Genomic DNA, 17115 nt, shown 5'->3' with positions numbered 1-17115 from the left:
TGGCTCGAGCGGCTGGGGGCGGATCCGGCGAGGAGGAGGCCGGAGTCGAGGCGGGCCACGCCATGGGAGGAGGCCGGAGCTCGAGGGGCACGGTAATGGGTGCGGCGGGGCGGATCTGGCGAGGAGAGTCCGGAGTGGAGGTGGGGGCACGCCATGGGAGGCTAGCAAAGCTTCGGGCAGCACCATCCATAGTGGTTGCTACCTGTGGGAGAAGAGGAGGGAGATTTTGAGAAAGAGAGAGAGACAGGAGTAAAGAGAGAGTGAAGGGAGAGGAAGGAGAGATGGCCGGAGGCGTGGTCAATGGTGAAGGTCCGGCGGCGCGCGGAGCGCGCTGCCCGCCGGTGGACACCCAATTGTGCGTGAACCCGCCGAGGACTGACCTCGCCACCTCCGTGCCTCCCCCAGGATCTCCGTCACTGCCTCATGCTGCTGTGCGCAAAGATACTGCTGCCTCTCCCTGGTACATCCATCTCCACTTCCTCGGGGCGCTGCTCGCCGGCTCATGACCTGCTATGGAATTGACGTTTGCGCACACAAGTTCCCCTGTCTGGCTCTGCCGGCTCCCGTAGTTGAGCAGAGCCAGGAGATCGAGAGAGGAAATACTCACTTGATTTTGCAAATTATGTTGGGCATGGAGATTGATCTGTTATTTTTGGTTGTCCCTAGATTCAAGGATGACAGCGCCCAAACCTTTCCCTGATGTTTGGGCAAAGGCGTGTATGTCTGATGTGCAGCAAAGCGACGAAACAATGGTCGATGGTTATGTATCTCGCGGGACTCGACGGTTACAGTTTCGGGAGCAGCACTGTTGCTTGCTAGCATATTTTTTTTCTTACATATATGAACTGATGATGCTTTATTTGGTGTTGTTTCCCATGGCAGTACATTATGGCTTTGTTGACGATGATTTCTGCTAATGTGCACAGTTGAGTTTCTTTTTCACTTCCGATTTAAGATAGGTGCAAGTAAAACGATGACTTCACATTGGCTAAATCGCTTACTGTTGTTTATTCTTGTGCAGCAGCTGAGGAATAGACCCGGCAAGGAAGAGAGCTACACCAATGTAGTCGGTGGAATTAACAAGCAAAGTAAATCCTGAAGCTCCTGGTTGTAACAAGAGGTAATTTCCCGTTTTCCATGCACAATGCATTAGTTGATACAGAGTATTTGTGCGTCCAAATAGCAACATGAATTTGGTTTTAGTAGTTGTTTTGAATTCAAGTGTCAGAAAAATTATGCTGCTTCTGTCCTGATTGTACACAAGAGAATAATGATAGTTGAACCTCGGACGGGCATATGTGCTAGAGTGGCGGAAGCTTGTGAAGCCATGGTCTGTGATCTGCAGATATATAGTAGGAACAAGTGCGATTTGGATTTCCTTTTTGTTTGTCTTATGTGTCGCTTTGAGATGGTGAGGCCGAGATATGTGATAATTCTACTGCAAATATTTGTTGCTGCTGTTTTTAGGATCTTGCCGAAACATCAAGTTTCCCGAACAGAAAAATACTGTCATTTTGGCGAAACAAAGAATTTATTTCTAGCATGCTGAAACAAATAATTTATCTCTAGCACTGAAATTAAGTTTCTTACCAATAAGAAAGTATCACTGCAGTATTTTAATTATGTTACCACTAATCATTGGGTTGCTCCATTAGCAGGAAGTCGATTTGTCAGTGGAAACATAGCTGCAAGGAAGCGATATCTCAACTTTGACGTTACTTAAGCTTTTGGATTTCAGATTTAGTTGCCATCACCAAACTGGTATGCAATTGAGTTGCACTTGAGCGCACAAGCTGATTTCTAAATATCGCACAGTACTATAGTTGTGCTCCACTAAATAGCTTATATTTGAGCAGTCTTGCGGAATAGTTACAGTGAAGAAAAAGCTTGCAAGATTGATTTGATTTGCTGGTTTTTTGAGTGGCGCTACCCCTATTAGGCTAAGTAGAAGCACTATACGACGACTAAAGTACACCAGATTACCTTCTCTGGTTTTGTAATTTGTTGTTTGTTATTTTTGGAATTATTTTGGGTACAAGGAAAGAAGTGCCAGAGAACTGCCATTGTTTCGTGGTAAAATTTACTAATGTTGGTATTTCTTTTCAAGATTATATTATTGTTTGCCCATTTGGTCCTTGGATGTTCTACTGATTTTTTTTTCTATTCCTTGTGGATAATTTGCTTCGGATCATCAGACTACCTAGGGAAACATGCACATTCTTTATCTCACCCCCCCTCTTTATCTAAAGATATATTGGGCATCAGTCCACCTGTCATGAGATCTCTGAATTTTGGAGGCATGTTGTATTTTCTGAATTTCTTGCAGATATTATGCTTGGACTCACAAATGCATGTAATGCTTCCACTAGAGGTTTGTTCTTCGTTTCTTCTATGTTATTCCTCTTTCAAGTTTTTGGTCCTTGAAAAGTAATAGTACTTGCTAGGTTTTCTAGGTTCATTTTTTGTGTGGTAGAAGCTGAATGTATATGGCCTGAATTTACATATCAGAGTGTATGAGTTGATTAAGGGTATGGGAGAGAACAATTGTCATCCTCAAATAACACGCGTCGTCACTAAGTTTCTTATATTTACCAATTGAAACATGTCACTAAGTTGCTACTGATGTCACGGTGTCCATAATGCAGAACACATAATAAGTTAAATCAAGCCAATGATTTTGTTCTTTTAGCCAGAGTCAGGTTCAGAGTTGTTCACACTGAATTTTCTGGGCACATCCATAAGCAAGCTAGCACGTATTATTTAACTGAAGCAGAGGGCGGCTAAGCTATGAATGCTTCATTCTTTGTTCTGAACAAATGCAGCTACGACTTTATATTTTGAAGAACCGGCACCTGAGTGTGTTCTGTTTTTATAGCCTGCAGAGTCTGGAGAGTAAAGCTTGTACATTTTGTAAACCATTTTGTTCCAGTTTCCCTTGGTATACAAGTCTATACTGTATCGGGTTTTGCCATTGCCGATCATGTACTTCTTTCTGTGCTAGACCGGTATAAGTATATTTAGCTCATGTACACATGGCATTTGGATTGAACCAAAGAATTTCATGTTGATGACTACATATATACCTGAACATGGTGGCTTGAACTTGGTTATTATTCTTGGACATGATGCTGGAATAATTCTTGAAGTTTCATATATTCTGCTCTTTCTTCAATTATCAATTAGTTTAATTGCATCCCTGATGGTAGTTTTAGATATGTAGCAAAAGAAAGGGTCAATTACACATTGTTGGGCCCTCACGGCCCAATAGTAAGAAGATCTTCTTTTAGGGGTCGCAGCGGTACGAAGATAAGTTCGTGGGTCCTTCCATGCACCTTAACTATTTTGTTTGGGCCAAGCCCAGATAGTAAAAAAATAAATTTCCCAACCAAGCTACCAACTATCTGTAAAGATTACCAAACAAAAATACCCAAAAAGTTAACACAAAAAACAGTTTAAAAATATTTCAAAAAAATATGTTCGTAATTTTTAAAAACACTTAAAAATTCGCCCAAAAAATCACTTCTTTACTACAAAAATACATTCTTTTCAAAAAAAATTATTTTATAGAGTTTACATTTTAATGAATTTATTAAAAAAAGAAATTTCCATGTTCAACATTTATTAGAATTAGATATTAAAAATGGCGAAAAATGACCCATCAAGCAGGTTCTATCATTTTTATCGCCCGGTGCAACGCACGGGCATTTGTACTAGTCTTTACCTACTAATAAAGCAGCTAATGCTTCTGCCCGTACGTCGTCGGTGATTTTGCAAAAAAGCCCCTCTACTTTTGAGAATTCAACCCGCAGTCCCTGTTTAAGTGGACCTGGAAAAACGCTTCATTTTTGCACAAAACACCATATTGTTTGGATTATTCAACCCGTGGTCCGAGCTGATTTTGTAAAGAGAAAAAAAGACCATAGGAGGAGCACGGGCTCGCCTCCTCTCCCTCTCGCCCAAGTCCTCGTCGCTGCCGCCGCCACCACCACCCACGCTGTGGCAATCTCCGGCGAGCTCCGTCGCCGCACAACACACCCCAGAGCTCCCCACGGTCCGCGTCTCCCTCCCCTCCGGCCAGATTCTGCGCTCCCGACCTCTACCGCCCGGTCGCAACGCCACCCTTGTGGCTGGGTTTGGGGCAGGGCTTCGCCGCCGCGTCTCTGGCGGCCCCGGGTTCGTCCCTCTTCCTACCTGGTCGGGATCCACCACCCCTACACCTCACCTTCGACGCCATGGGAGTTCCCCATCCACCATGGTTGTCGCCGTCAAGGGCTTCTTCACGAAGATGTGAAGGACGCCATGGATCTGCAGCTCCTTTTCTCCTCCACCACGGACGCCGCCTCACCCTTCCAAGCCAACAGGCACCCTACAAACGGGTCGGCCCACAGCTCCTCCGCTCCTCTGCCATCTTGAGATGCACCTGGATCTGGCGATTTCAGGGCCTTCATGGCTTTAGAATCGGCCTCTCGTTCGGGATCAGTTTGGATCTAGGACAAGCCAACCATGCTGCTGCGCCAAGCTCCTCTTGATATAGTACGCAGATACTCTGTTATAGTATTCAGATAAGCAAGACATCTCTGCATTGCATCTTACATCAATTGAATTGAGGGATTGATAATTGGTTTTGTGGCAGGTTTACATGAATGCTATCCGGGAGAAGGCAAATATCAGGAGCAAATAAAATCAATCCCTGTACAAATAAAAACACTCCCTGCAATCTATCATTTTTTTGAGGAATTAGCCACATTAGAGTAGTTGATACATTGGATGAGTATTCAGAAGGTGCAGTCAATTTGTCCTTTGGCATCTAGCCCTCCTGTTGGTATAATAATGCAAATTGCCTTTTTTAAAAAAAATGGTCCTTCATTTCTTTTCTTTGAGTTATCTGTGTATCTTTTAAGCTTTTGCTAGGCGAGGAAAGGTGGACCAAGTAGTCTAGCAGAACCAATTGCATTTTTGGGGTATTGGCTTCAGATTGGAGTGGGAAGGTATAGATATGTGTTCTTTCCACAAGAAGAACAATGAATACTACTACAATCTTTTCTAGCATGGTTTGTTCTCAGCCACATGAGTTTTATAATCCTTCTAAAACAGTCACTTCCTTTCATATGAATGCACTTTTAGCAGATGTTATTCTGACTGGTCTGCTATATTTGTTCATGAAGACATTCATGTTTACTCCATGTTCAATTCAAGTCTGAAAGATTCATATTTGGGTAGACAGGTTTCACTGATTGAAAATATTTGAGATGCTCTTTTTGATGTATGGCAATATGCTATCTCAAATATGGTAGACGAGGAATACGAGCTCTTTTGAAGATAAATAAACTAGATAAAAAAGAATTGAAATAGCCAAGCAAGTTTCATTGCATGTTAATTATATGGTCTGCTGTACTGAACCTTTTTCTGCAATTTTCTTATTTGTTCTGCTTGAAAAAGCTAACACTGATCTTTTGCTACGTTTTGTGTTAATGAGTAAATGTTTTGTACAGAAAATCAGTGCTAGAGATTAGAATTGTCTCATATATAATACTCCATCTGTCTCATTATATAAGACATTTTTTCACGAGGTAGTACCAAATATGCCTTTATGTGCTTTCTTCAACAAGTCATATGTGTGACTGACCTCCACCCACCTCCCCATTCTCAACAAGCACCAGGACGTGACTTCGGTTCTGCCAAGTAGGTTTTAATAAACAAATCCTTCCTAAATTATGAGCTGTTTTCTTACTGAGCAAACAGAATGCCCAACATTCCAATTTGTGATGTTAAGGCTAACAAGAGATGCATATATCATATTTAACATACTATCTGCACTCTTCCTAATTTAGTTTTTTTTGCTTTTCCAGAAAGAATAAATTGGTGTTTGATTTGACTACAACCCTACGGTTTTTGCTCTGAAAGGCATGCACTTTAAAAAAAGACATGATGTGCATTTGCATAGTTTGACAAATTCCGATCAATGAACTGTATTTTGTTTTCTGTTTTCATTGTAACATCAACCTTACGTGGTTCTTCTTATCAATGTTTGAACTGAAGTTATACAATAGAGGGCATGTACTTGATTGTTTTAGTGTCAATATATTCAGAAGACATGGATCCATCACGGAAGGAGTAGATGAAGACCATGGAAAGGAGGAGTTACTAGGAGCAGAATACTAGTGAGTTAACTTCGGTTTTCAGAATTGAAGCTTCACTCAGGTGAAGTGGTTCCTTTGGACATTGATATCTGCTGCATAATATATGTAGATAAAGGAAAATTGAATTAAGAACTCAATCGGAGCAGAGACCATGAGTTGTGGACCATATAATGTTGTTTGCTTCACTTTCAGTTTCTATTGGGAAAATTTGCAGAACCGGATAATGTCTCAACACTGACTAGAAGAAAGGAAGCCACATATAGCTGGTTCGGCCAGCCAACTAATCCATGAAATTTACCTTCTTTGTCTTTCCTTTTTAATGCTCATCACATTTTTATATATGTGCACCATGGTTAAAGTTTGCAAATATTATTGCGCAAAAGCAGTCTATTCCTTGCACCTGTTTTGCAAGCTGGATTATTCAAAGAATATATACAAAGACGGGAAAAGGCAGTCGTGTCACATTAATGTGGGGAGGGCAATATTGGGTAGAGATTCTTGCATTTGCACGTTAAGTTTGTGGCAATTGTGAATTGCTTTATTTTCCTGCCATTCGTATTTCTTGTGTGAATAACATCAAGATGGTTTTGAGCCTGGAAACTTCAAGCGTGTCATAAGGCAGGAAACATATCTGTAGAGAAGTATAGGTGATGTGCTAGAAAACATGGCCGTGCCACTGATTTTTCAGCTGGTCGTGTGCTTCATCTGTATGATGCTTTTGTTGATTACCAGCTTATGTAGGTTGCTTAGAAGCGAGGCCTTCCCATAGTTGACGAAGATATGTGTAACCAGTGAAGAATATTAGGATGGGAATTTTACCTATTCTGTGGACTAGCTACAGTTCTTGGTGCCTTATAAATGATAAAGAGAGGTCTCTCTGACTAAATAATAATTTCCATTAGTTACTACTTTTCAGTTTTAGATTCCACTGTAATGTTGCTGATGATGTCAACACTGGTTTGACTTCTCATATATACGATCTCTAATTATTTCAGAAGATAATCAATCTGTTCATATCATACTACTTCCCATTATAACTTTCCCTGTGTATACTTTGGTAGCAGTGTGCTTTATTATTAGGCCCTGTAAAGATATGGAGTAAATTCTGCACCGCTGTGACCTTTACCTTCTTTCTAGATATACAATTGTTTACCAAATCGCGGCTTTGCAGGGAGGAGGTGTTGTCGCCAGCCTCACGTTGATGTGCGGTACTTGCGCCTCTCTGCTTCATGTGGACACAGGCACCAAACTAGAACATTTCCATGTTGTTATTTGGTGTTTAGAAAGTGTTTATCTGTAAGCGACATTAATACACTATAGTAGTCCCACAACGTTTTGCATATGAATAGTTGTAGAAGAAACATGATAACAGGTTTCTTTTGTTGCTAACGTGTAGAGTTACTGTACAAATGCATTTTCTGCTACAGATTTACGGGTCATTATTTAGCTATTTCGGTTCCTCCTTATGAATGGATTTTTCTATGTATATGGCGGAAGATAATATAGACCTCTATTTGTAAACATCCATATAGTTTGTGGAAAATGGAAAACCTTACTTTTTTTTTGTTATCTTTATGAAAATACTATTATCTCTTTTTAGCCCTTTACTATTACTTCCAAAAGAGTTCTTTTTAGTGACATGCAACTTTCTCCTTGATGAGTAGTGATCTGGTTATCTTGATAAAGACTGCTAATTCAGGTTATTTGTATGAATATTTTTATCAATTATAATTAATATTGTTTTGTTGCTTGTGGTAAGCCTCCCCACTTTGTAATGATCAATATATATGCCCGTACTTCAAGAATTTGTTGTTATCAGTGCTACATTTGGTCTGCTGATATGCCATGAATTTTGTTTTATTTCCATTTTTCATTTGATGCATGGAAGCAGTTTATCTATTTGGATGAATTAGTTTGACAATTACACAGAAATCTATGTGCCACGATGTTTAGAATAGCAAGTTTTCTAATTAACAAATGACAGCAAGCTAAACATGCAGCCTGAAACCACACGAAAGCTACTATAGAATCTCATTCTGCAAAGCTACCTTCCGGTGGCCAATAACAACCGCACTGCAAGCACCGAAGCGAATATCTCGGTGCCTTTGGGGCATCACATCTATGTTGCTAATACTATTTTTGAAGTTGTTGGCACGGTTTGGCCAGTTAGGCCTTGGGACCGGCTGCACTATTATTGCTGTTGTTGCGCTCACTGGGCCAGCCCACTGAGCATTGCCGAACAGATTCTCATTTTTCAAATAAAGAAAAAGGAAGAGAAAAGAATAATATCCCCTCAAATATTTTCTGATTGAGCTAAAAATTTCCAAACAATATGACTTTTAGACTAAGTTAAATAAATCATAAAATCTTTGTGGATTCAAAAAATGTTCCCAATTCTGAAAAAAAATGTTTGAGAAATCAAAAAATGTTCACGAGTTTTCAAAAAGTTCCTGTATTAAAAATGTTAAGTAAATTGAACAAATGTTCACCAAAATATTATTGGTGAAGCAGCAAAGTATGGTCATGGCCTTTAGAGATTACGATTTTTTTTCTCCCGTTGCAACGCACGGGCCTTATGTCCTAGTCTTTACCTACTAATAAAGCAGCTAATGCTTCTGCCCGTACGTCGTCGGTGATTTTGCAAAAAAGTCCCTCCATGTATGTGTATTCAACCCGCAGTCCTCAACTTAAGTCAACCGAACCGATATGAGCGAGAGAAAAGAAAAAAAACTGCCTCCCGATCTGGCCCGTACGCTGCCGCCCCGTGCTCTGCTCCTCCCCGAGCCCCCTCGCTCGATCCGGACCAGCAGGTCCCAAGCACCTCGGCCTGCTCCTCACGCCGGTGTCCAGTGCCACCGCAGCCGACCTCACGCAGCGCCTCAACGCGCGGCCTCACGCTTGTGCCTCCCCGCTGCCCCGCGCCGGCCGGCCACCGGAGCAGCGCCGCCGTACTCCTCTTCTTGTTCCCTCCCCTCACTCCGGTTCTTTCTGTTACCTCCCTCTCTCTCCTTCGCAGGAAGCCATGGCCGTCGGACCTCCATGCCTCCGCGAGCTCGCTGCCGGATTGTGACCTGTCCGCCGCCAAGCAATGGAGTGCCCGACATGGATTTGAGTTGTCTACAGCATGGAGGATGAGAGAGTTGATAGAAAGAGAGCGAGGTTGTTTGAAGACCTGCGGCAGGGGTGGAGCAAGCTGCGTGGCCCATGTCCCGGACGAATGGGCGCTCCTCTCGAGCGTCCTCCTCCCGACGGCAGGACATGCACGGGGCGGCAGATCCGGCTGCTCCGGCGTGGATCCGGCGACGGGGCGGACAGATCGAGGCGGAGGAGCACGAGGCCGACCGAGAGGTGGCTAGCCGGAGGCGGTCAGAGCTCATGGCAGCGGGGGTGCTGCCTGGTTGTTCGGATCGACGCGGAGGAGCACGAGGCCGACGAAGAGGTGGCCGGCCCGGCGGCGGGGCGATCTCCAAGGTAGCCGGACTGCTGCGGGTTGTTCTTTGGCGACTCCCTTCCCTCGAGAGGATAAGGAAAAAGCTGAGAGAGAGGAGGAGAGGGGCGGCGGCAGCTGGGGTGGCTCGTGGCAGAGAGGAGCTCCACTCTAGGTGCGGGTGGAGGAGACAGGGAGACAGCACGAAGAGGTGAGCAACGCTTGGGTGGTGAGATGGATGGAGAAGAGGAGGATGAGCAGCGTTGGGTGGGTGAGGTAGGACGAGGAGGAAGATGGAGGCGGAGTGTCTGTGATGGGGAATGGCGATGTGTTGTTGTGGATAAGGGATACGCAGTGGGCGATGCATGTTGCTTTTTTTAATCAACTGTACCGACTGAAAGCTGCTGGATTCAGACGTGCCGGGTGACTCGAAAGGGACCGGTGCAGATGCGTGTGCTTGGCAGCATGATTGATGCAGTACTAATCATACAAAGATGAGTACTAAGTACTATGGTAATCTTGCTGATTGAATTATGGGATTTATGGTAGTCCGCTAAATCGAATTGTTCTTAGCTATTCATGGGTGTATATCAATCAAGGGATCGGTGTTGTTCAGTTTGACTCTGCTTTATTCCATTGCTGGAGGATTCAAAAAAACTGTGCAATTTCAGTCATTTTTTGTTCATGTTTCGTCCAAATAAATTAAATTTTGGATTGTCCTTTTTGTCCGAGATTTCTAAAAAAAATCCAAAATTTCAAAGTTCACCCATTTCATTCAAGGGCGGCAAATTTACAAACGAAACACAAAACCTTGGCTGGATGCTATGTGTCCTAGCACCGACTACATTCAGGCTCGATCTAAGGCAGCGCGTGTGCTCGGTTGTCGGTTGTTCGGTCATGGCAGCATGTGTGGTTGCATCGCGATGACTGGTGCCAACAACGTGGTTGGTAGCGGCTGTGTGTGGTGTGATAGACACAATAACGCAACTCAGCATAGACAACACATATCATTCACTGACTGCTGCCGATGCAAGCAAATAGGAAATTCTGACGAGGGATGGATGTAGGAGTGTAGGAAACTCTTATGCTCTTTTATACGTTTTTGAGGGGGGTTGTACCCTTTCCTCTCTTTCTCGATCTCTTTCTTTGGAACGACGCGCATAAGAGTGACAATGTACGGTTGCGGATGACAATGATTGGCATTGGATTTGCACATGTGTAGTAGGACGGCGGCTCGTGTTGAGCAGGTCGACGACATCTTGGCCCCCTCTATTTTTCTCGTCGGCTCCCTGTACGGCTTTATCAACGAGCCGACGTGGATTTATTGTTTTTGTATGAGGAAATGTGGTTGCCCTTCGTATGATACATCTTCACATGGCACAGGGTCCATTGATTACATGTTTCGCAGCCTTAGGTTAATCATATACGTCTTGCGCTTCCCTCCCTAAAAATCCTACTTTGCTCGACCCGGTAGCTTCTAACATGATGAATGACATGTTAAGTTCTTTCTCCCGGTGCAACGCACGGACATATTTACTATTTACTAGTACTAGTACTAATAAACCACCGATTGCTTCTGGTCGTCCGTCGTTGCACGTTTTGCAGAAAAGCCCCACAGTTTCCGGGAAATCAACCCGCGGTCCCGATTTAAGTGTATCTGGAAAAACGTTTTGATTTTACAAATTGACCCTTAGATTTATTAGAATTCCACTCGCGCTCCTTTTTAACTGAGAAAACGCCCGGGCTCCAGGCGGGGCGAGACGGGGCGAGGCGGAGGGCAGCCAAGCGCGGGGGAGAGTGGAGATGCCGCCGACGGCTGTCGGGAGGCTCGCTGGGACGTCGGCAAGGTGGCGGCCCCGGTGTGTGAAGCGGCGGGCAGAGCACACGCGAGGTCGGCCAGGAGGAGGAGCTGGGAGGAGAGCGAGCGGCATCATGGCGATCTCGTCGGCGAGCGACAGGAGGACGACGACGAGCTGAGCCGGAGGAGGGCGAGGCGTCCACGTTACTTTAAGTGCAAAACAGAGAAAAACGCACACACCTGCACAAGCACGAGCTCTCCTCCTCGCGTACGGGTACGGCGCCGCCGCCGCCGCCGTCTTGCGCTGCCGCGCGGAGCGGAGGCCGTGATGGCGAGGCGGCCCTACCTCCGGCAGCGCTCCTCCCGGACCAGACCCAACCCCCGCACCACCAGCTTGACCTCCTATTTCCTTCCCAACGCCCGGCACAGCCCGCCCTCCTCTCCGACTTCTGTCATGGAGAACCCTCCTCTCCGACTTTCGGCCTCTCCTGGACCTCTGGCCGGTGCTGCAGGACGTACACAATACCTGCCCTCCATGCCATTGCAACTTGCAGGCGCGAAGTCCATCGCCTTGTCTATATCCAGCGGCCATCTACACGGCTGCACGCCAACTGTTCGGTCAATTGACCCAACAGACAGGAGGTAATTTTCTGCTTTTTTGTTCCTTCGGTGTTCCATCCAACAGTAATGTGAAAGTGTTCGTTCATATACTACTCATGTTCTGTACATTTTGATTCATTATATATTAGCGTAGAGAATGGAGAGAAAGAGGAGATGTTGTCTTCAGCACGATACTGAACTATTGAACCAACATGAAGATGAGTGTATCCTGCAAGAGGAGATCCTGGCCACCGTCCTGTGCCTCGGCGACCAGTATGACCACGTCCTCACATGCCTCCTCCTGGCTGATCCGTTGCCAGCAACTGTCATCTTCCCAAAATTTAAATGGACATTTGGATATTCTTAATTTTCTTTCTTCTGAAATGAACATAGCTGTGAGTTTTTTCTTGGGTGGAATCAAATTCTGATGGAATTTACAATATACTTTGTATTGGCTCTTACACATCTCGACGACCCACATCGAGCGCTAAATCCAGGAAAACAGTCCCGCCCCGCTGCCGCTCCCCATCGGTCAGCCTTTTTGTTTCTCATTCAGAGCTCAGGAGTTCAGTAATATGAATTTATTATGTGGCTAATTTTCCATATGATTTTATTGCTCTTGAAGGGGATTAGAAGCTGCCTCACTGCTAGAATCACAAAGTATTAATTTTTCTTTTGGATATGGGCATATTGCTATCAGGATGTTAGAAAGAGAGAACATAATAACAGAGATGTACAGTTTTGAATTTGCGTTGTATTTTCTCACCACATGTTACGCAAATGATAGTGCACTTTTTTCACTAGATGTTCACATTATTTGGTAGCCAGTTCCAGGTTTCTTCTTTTTAATTAATGTTGCTACTTGCTACTATTTGTTTGCTCTTACTGTTTCCTTTCTTGAATAACCGATCAGTGTACTGCACTAATGTTGTAACTGAATCATTGTTTTCTGAGATGGCAATAAAGTCAGATACTTTCACAAAGTGATGGATTGTTGGAATGTGCATTGTTGTTGTCACTTTTACAAGTTGAAGCCCCATTCAGAGGTGATTATTGGTTGCTATAGAAATTCTAGGAAAGCTAATTCTGGGAGTGAACCATGAATATTATCGGGGTCGGATTAAATGAATGTTGTGTGCTAACATGGTGCACCGCTGGAGATGTATTTAGTATTCGCTTCTTGAACCTGGCACTTGGAAAGTTAGTTGACACATATCTATGATAATATAAGAAGTAATAATTGTCTCACAATAGGAAGAAGTAAGCCCTGTTGCCGGTGGACTACTGGACGTCGATATATCAATACGGTCTCCTACAACCGCTGTAGAGGAGCGAAAACTTGCAGCAGCATCTCCGACACCCTCCTGACCATGACCCCTTCGCAAGAAAGGTACTACTGCCTATTCCATACCCCCTTCACAAGAAAGGTACTGTTGCTCCCTATTTTTTTACTGCTGCTCCCTTTTGATTCAAATCCATGAACTAATAAGTTCATGAAGAAGTTCCTATTTGCTCCGTGTTTGATTCAAGTCTGAAAGATTCATATTTTGAGAGGCTGAAAGATCATATTCTTACTTGATAGACATAGGTATTTTGGATGATAATATATTGTAAAACCTGTACAAGAACATGAGATTTGTTCCCGAATAACATCTTTCCTCTAAAACTATTTATATAATCTAGACTTGGTTAGTTGTAACTTTTGTTTTCTGTTTTTTCCAAAAAATTATCCAGGTTCAGCTGATAAGACAATTATTTTTTGGGACCTTGGGACTTTTCACTTGATTGGATCCTCTAGACAGGAGGTATAATAGTATCTCCTATAATTGTCTAAATGGTGTTCAGAAAGCTCAGGCTCTACTCATTTATTTCTCCCAGTTCATGATGTCTTTGTATTCAAATTGTGAGATAATGTAGTTCTATAAACGCTATCAGTATGCAGCCATCCATCAGAATTATGCCCTAAACTGCATTTGATCATACGCTTGGCTTTAGCTTGATTTAATTTTCAAGCAAACTTCAACCAGCGAAGAGCATGTCTGAATTCTACTAGCTCAACAGCAGTTTGGAACTCAGCAGGAACTTGCAATTTCCAGTTCCCAGAGAGGCAGTTACCTTAGTCACTTAAATTAGCCTTTTGTTTGTTTCATCACTGCAAGGCAGAAGTAATTTCTGGTGCCAAAAAAATCCTGTCTTTTCTGCAGATGCGAGCTTCGTTTCTAATTGGCCATGATGCTGGGCTCACTGTGTCAATTGGAGCGTGCATAGTAGTTTCTGAGCATTTTGGTTTAGAGTTCTATTTTTTCGGCAACCTTCAAAACAGAGAGGTCGCAATTCCGTTCATATCAATTTATGGACCAATTTCTACCTTTTGGTCTCCACCCTGCTTACACTTTTCTGCAATACCTAATCCAACTTTGAGATTCAACAACAGTTGTTTAGTGGATGCAAGGTTTTTTTTTTGGTAACATTTTTCGAATGGCGCAAAGTGTATGACATTACTGCTATGCATCAAAATCATTCAGAAGGCTTTAAGGTTTCAGAAAAAGGACGGTATTCTCTTCACAATGAACTTGGTCAAAGTACATAATGCAATTTCTGTATGTAGTGGAATTTGTTATCGGCTAGAGGGAGTTATGGGTATGAAACCCATTTGAGCGAGAATAGTACTAGGATGGGTGACCTCCTAGGAAGTCCTCGTGAAAGGGTTTCATATCTAAGGGTTGTGATAGGCTTGGCGAGCCAACGTAAAAACTAGCCAGTCTTTTGGGTATGTAACCCATTTGGGCGAGAGTAGTAATAGGATGGGTGACCTCCTGGGAAGTCCTCGTGAAAGGGTTTCATATCTAGCCTACCCCAACTTGTTTGGGATAAAAGGCTTCGTAAGTAAGTAGAGGGAGTTATGGGTTTAGAGCTTAACATAATTACTTATTGTCTATTTATTGCTACAGATTGAAATGTTTGCTTCTAGATACTCAAGCATGGGAGGCAGCATGGATTTATTTACGAAGGGTGGCAGACACGACCATGAGGTGTGCACACACATTTACCTGCATTGTTATCTTGACCATGGGAGCCAATTCTAATACATGCCAACAATAGAGAAATGTATGATCATGAGAGAATGGAGTAAGGCTATAGAATTTGTGACTATGTATAAGGGCTCTTCACCAAGTGTGTGCACTGTACTTTATGGATTTTATTTGTGAATTTTTCCATGATATGTTGCACAAAGTCGCAGAATGTAAACATGACCAAATTAATGTTTTGGATGGATTCTCTGAATGCTTGCTCCCGTTTTTCAGATAGCATAGAACTTCAGGTGCAGAACACTCAGAGATAAGGCTAGGTAATTATACAAGACTGTCATAGCAGCCATCCGTAGATTAGACTGTAATCTGAAGGTGGTCCACAAGAAGGTGAAGCTGATCCTCTTGTGATGGTATCTCGTCAGTCTAACGGATCATTCATTTAGAGGTGTTGATGCTTTTTTGGTGGTATTTCATCAACCAAACAGATCATTCATTCAGATATGCCTCCAGCATTCAATTTTTATTTTCACTGAAAAGTTTTGCTGGCATCAAAATATTTCATTTGTAATCATTTTCCTAATGGGACCAAATTATCTCTTCACTGCAACTTCATGACATGTAAATTAGTCGTCTCGAAGTGTGACACTTGAATTTATCTACTCATTTTTAGTCAATCTTCAGCACTGATTTAAATCTTTTTAAGAGTTATAATGCTTTATTTGTTGGTAACTATAGGTAAATTCCTTTTTTGCTTGATTGCTAGATTTTATGAACTTTCCCCATGGTGTAAGAAAGAAAATCCTTTTATTAGCTTTGGAATGTTACATTTTGATTTAATTGCTTTGCTGAATGTATGCACAAAAAGAATTTCAGTTTCTCAGTGTCAGCAGGGAAGGTCTCAGTTGGTGGCACATTTCTTTAACAGGTTCATGGATACTTATTTTCCCGTTGCAACGCACGGGCACATTTCTGGTCGTCCGTTGTGGCAGTTTTGCAAAAGCGTCCCCGCGTTTCTTCGAAATCAACCCGCGGTCCTATTTTAAGTGGTTAACCAGGAAAACATTTTGTTTTTACACAAAACTCCCTATCTTTTGGTGTATTGATGTCACGGTGTCCATAATGCAGAACACATAATAAGTTAAATCAAGCCAATGATTTTGTTCTTTTAGCCAGAGTCAGGTTCAGAGTTGTTCACACTGAATTTTCTGGGCACATCCATAAGCAAGCTAGCACGTATTATTTAACTGAAGCAGAGGGCGGCTAAGCTATGAATGCTTCATTCTTTGTTCTGAACAAATGCAGCTACGACTTTATATTTTGAAGAACCGGCACCTGAGTGTGTTCTGTTTTTATAGCCTGCAGAGTCTGGAGAGTAAAGCTTGTACATTTTGTAAACCATTTTGTTCCAGTTTCCCTTGGTATACAAGTCTATACTGTATCGGGTTTTGCCATTGCCGATCATGTACTTCTTTCTGTGCTAGACTGGTATAAGTATATTTAGCTCATGTACACATGACATTTGGATTGAACCAAAGAATTTCATGTTGATGGCTACATATATACCTGAACATGGTGGCTTGAACTTGGTTATTATTCTTGGACATGATGCTGGAATAATTCTTGAAGTTTCATATATTCTGCTCTTTCTTCAATTATCAATTAGTTTAATTGCATCCCTGATGGTAGTTTTAGATATGTAGCAAAAGAAAGGGTCAATTACACATTGTTGGGCCCTCACGGCCCAATAGTAAGAAGATCTTCTTTTAGGGGTCGCAGCGGTACGAAGATAAGTTCGTGGGTCCTTCCATGCACCTTAACTATTTTGTTTGGGCCAAGCCCAGATAGTAAAAAAAAAAAATTCCCAACCAAGCTACCAACTATCTGTAAAAATTACCAAACAAAAATACCCAAAAAGTTAACACAAAAAACAGTTTAAAAATATTTCAAAAAAATATGTTTGTAATTTTTAAAAACACTTAAAAAATCGCCCAAAAAATCACTTCTTTACTACAAAAATACATTCTTTTCAAAAAAATTTATTTTATAGAGTTTACATTTTAATGAATTTATTAAAAAAAGAAATTTCCATGTTCAACATTTATTAGAATTAGATATTAA

General features: G+C 42.5%; 2 long non-coding RNA genes across 6 annotated transcripts; both read left to right on the top strand.

The window, feature by feature from the left end:
- The first annotated feature begins 5 nt into the window (after window positions 1-5).
- On the top strand, window positions 6-3326 carry LOC123060921 (uncharacterized). Its single transcript, XR_006428272.1, has 3 exons — window positions 6-925; window positions 1022-1120; window positions 1659-3326. It is a non-coding gene; the product is annotated as an uncharacterized lncRNA (long non-coding RNA).
- A 565-nt stretch (window positions 3327-3891) lies between these two features.
- LOC123060919 (uncharacterized) lies at window positions 3892-7667 on the top strand. 5 transcript variants are annotated; one of them, XR_006428270.1, is made up of 3 exons: window positions 3892-4533; window positions 4634-4822; window positions 4902-7667. It is a non-coding gene; the product is annotated as an uncharacterized lncRNA (long non-coding RNA). The 5 variants fall into 5 exon arrangements; XR_006428271.1 differs by having other exon boundaries at window positions 4634-6161; window positions 6333-7667; XR_006428269.1 differs by having other exon boundaries at window positions 4634-6201; window positions 6333-7667.
- The last annotated feature ends 9448 nt before the right edge of the window (window positions 7668-17115 follow it).

Source organism: Triticum aestivum, chromosome 3A (assembly GCF_018294505.1).
Source record: "Triticum aestivum cultivar Chinese Spring chromosome 3A, IWGSC CS RefSeq v2.1, whole genome shotgun sequence".
Lineage (NCBI taxonomy): Eukaryota > Viridiplantae > Streptophyta > Magnoliopsida > Poales > Poaceae > Triticum > Triticum aestivum.
This window is presented reverse-complemented; position numbering and strand designations above follow the sequence as displayed.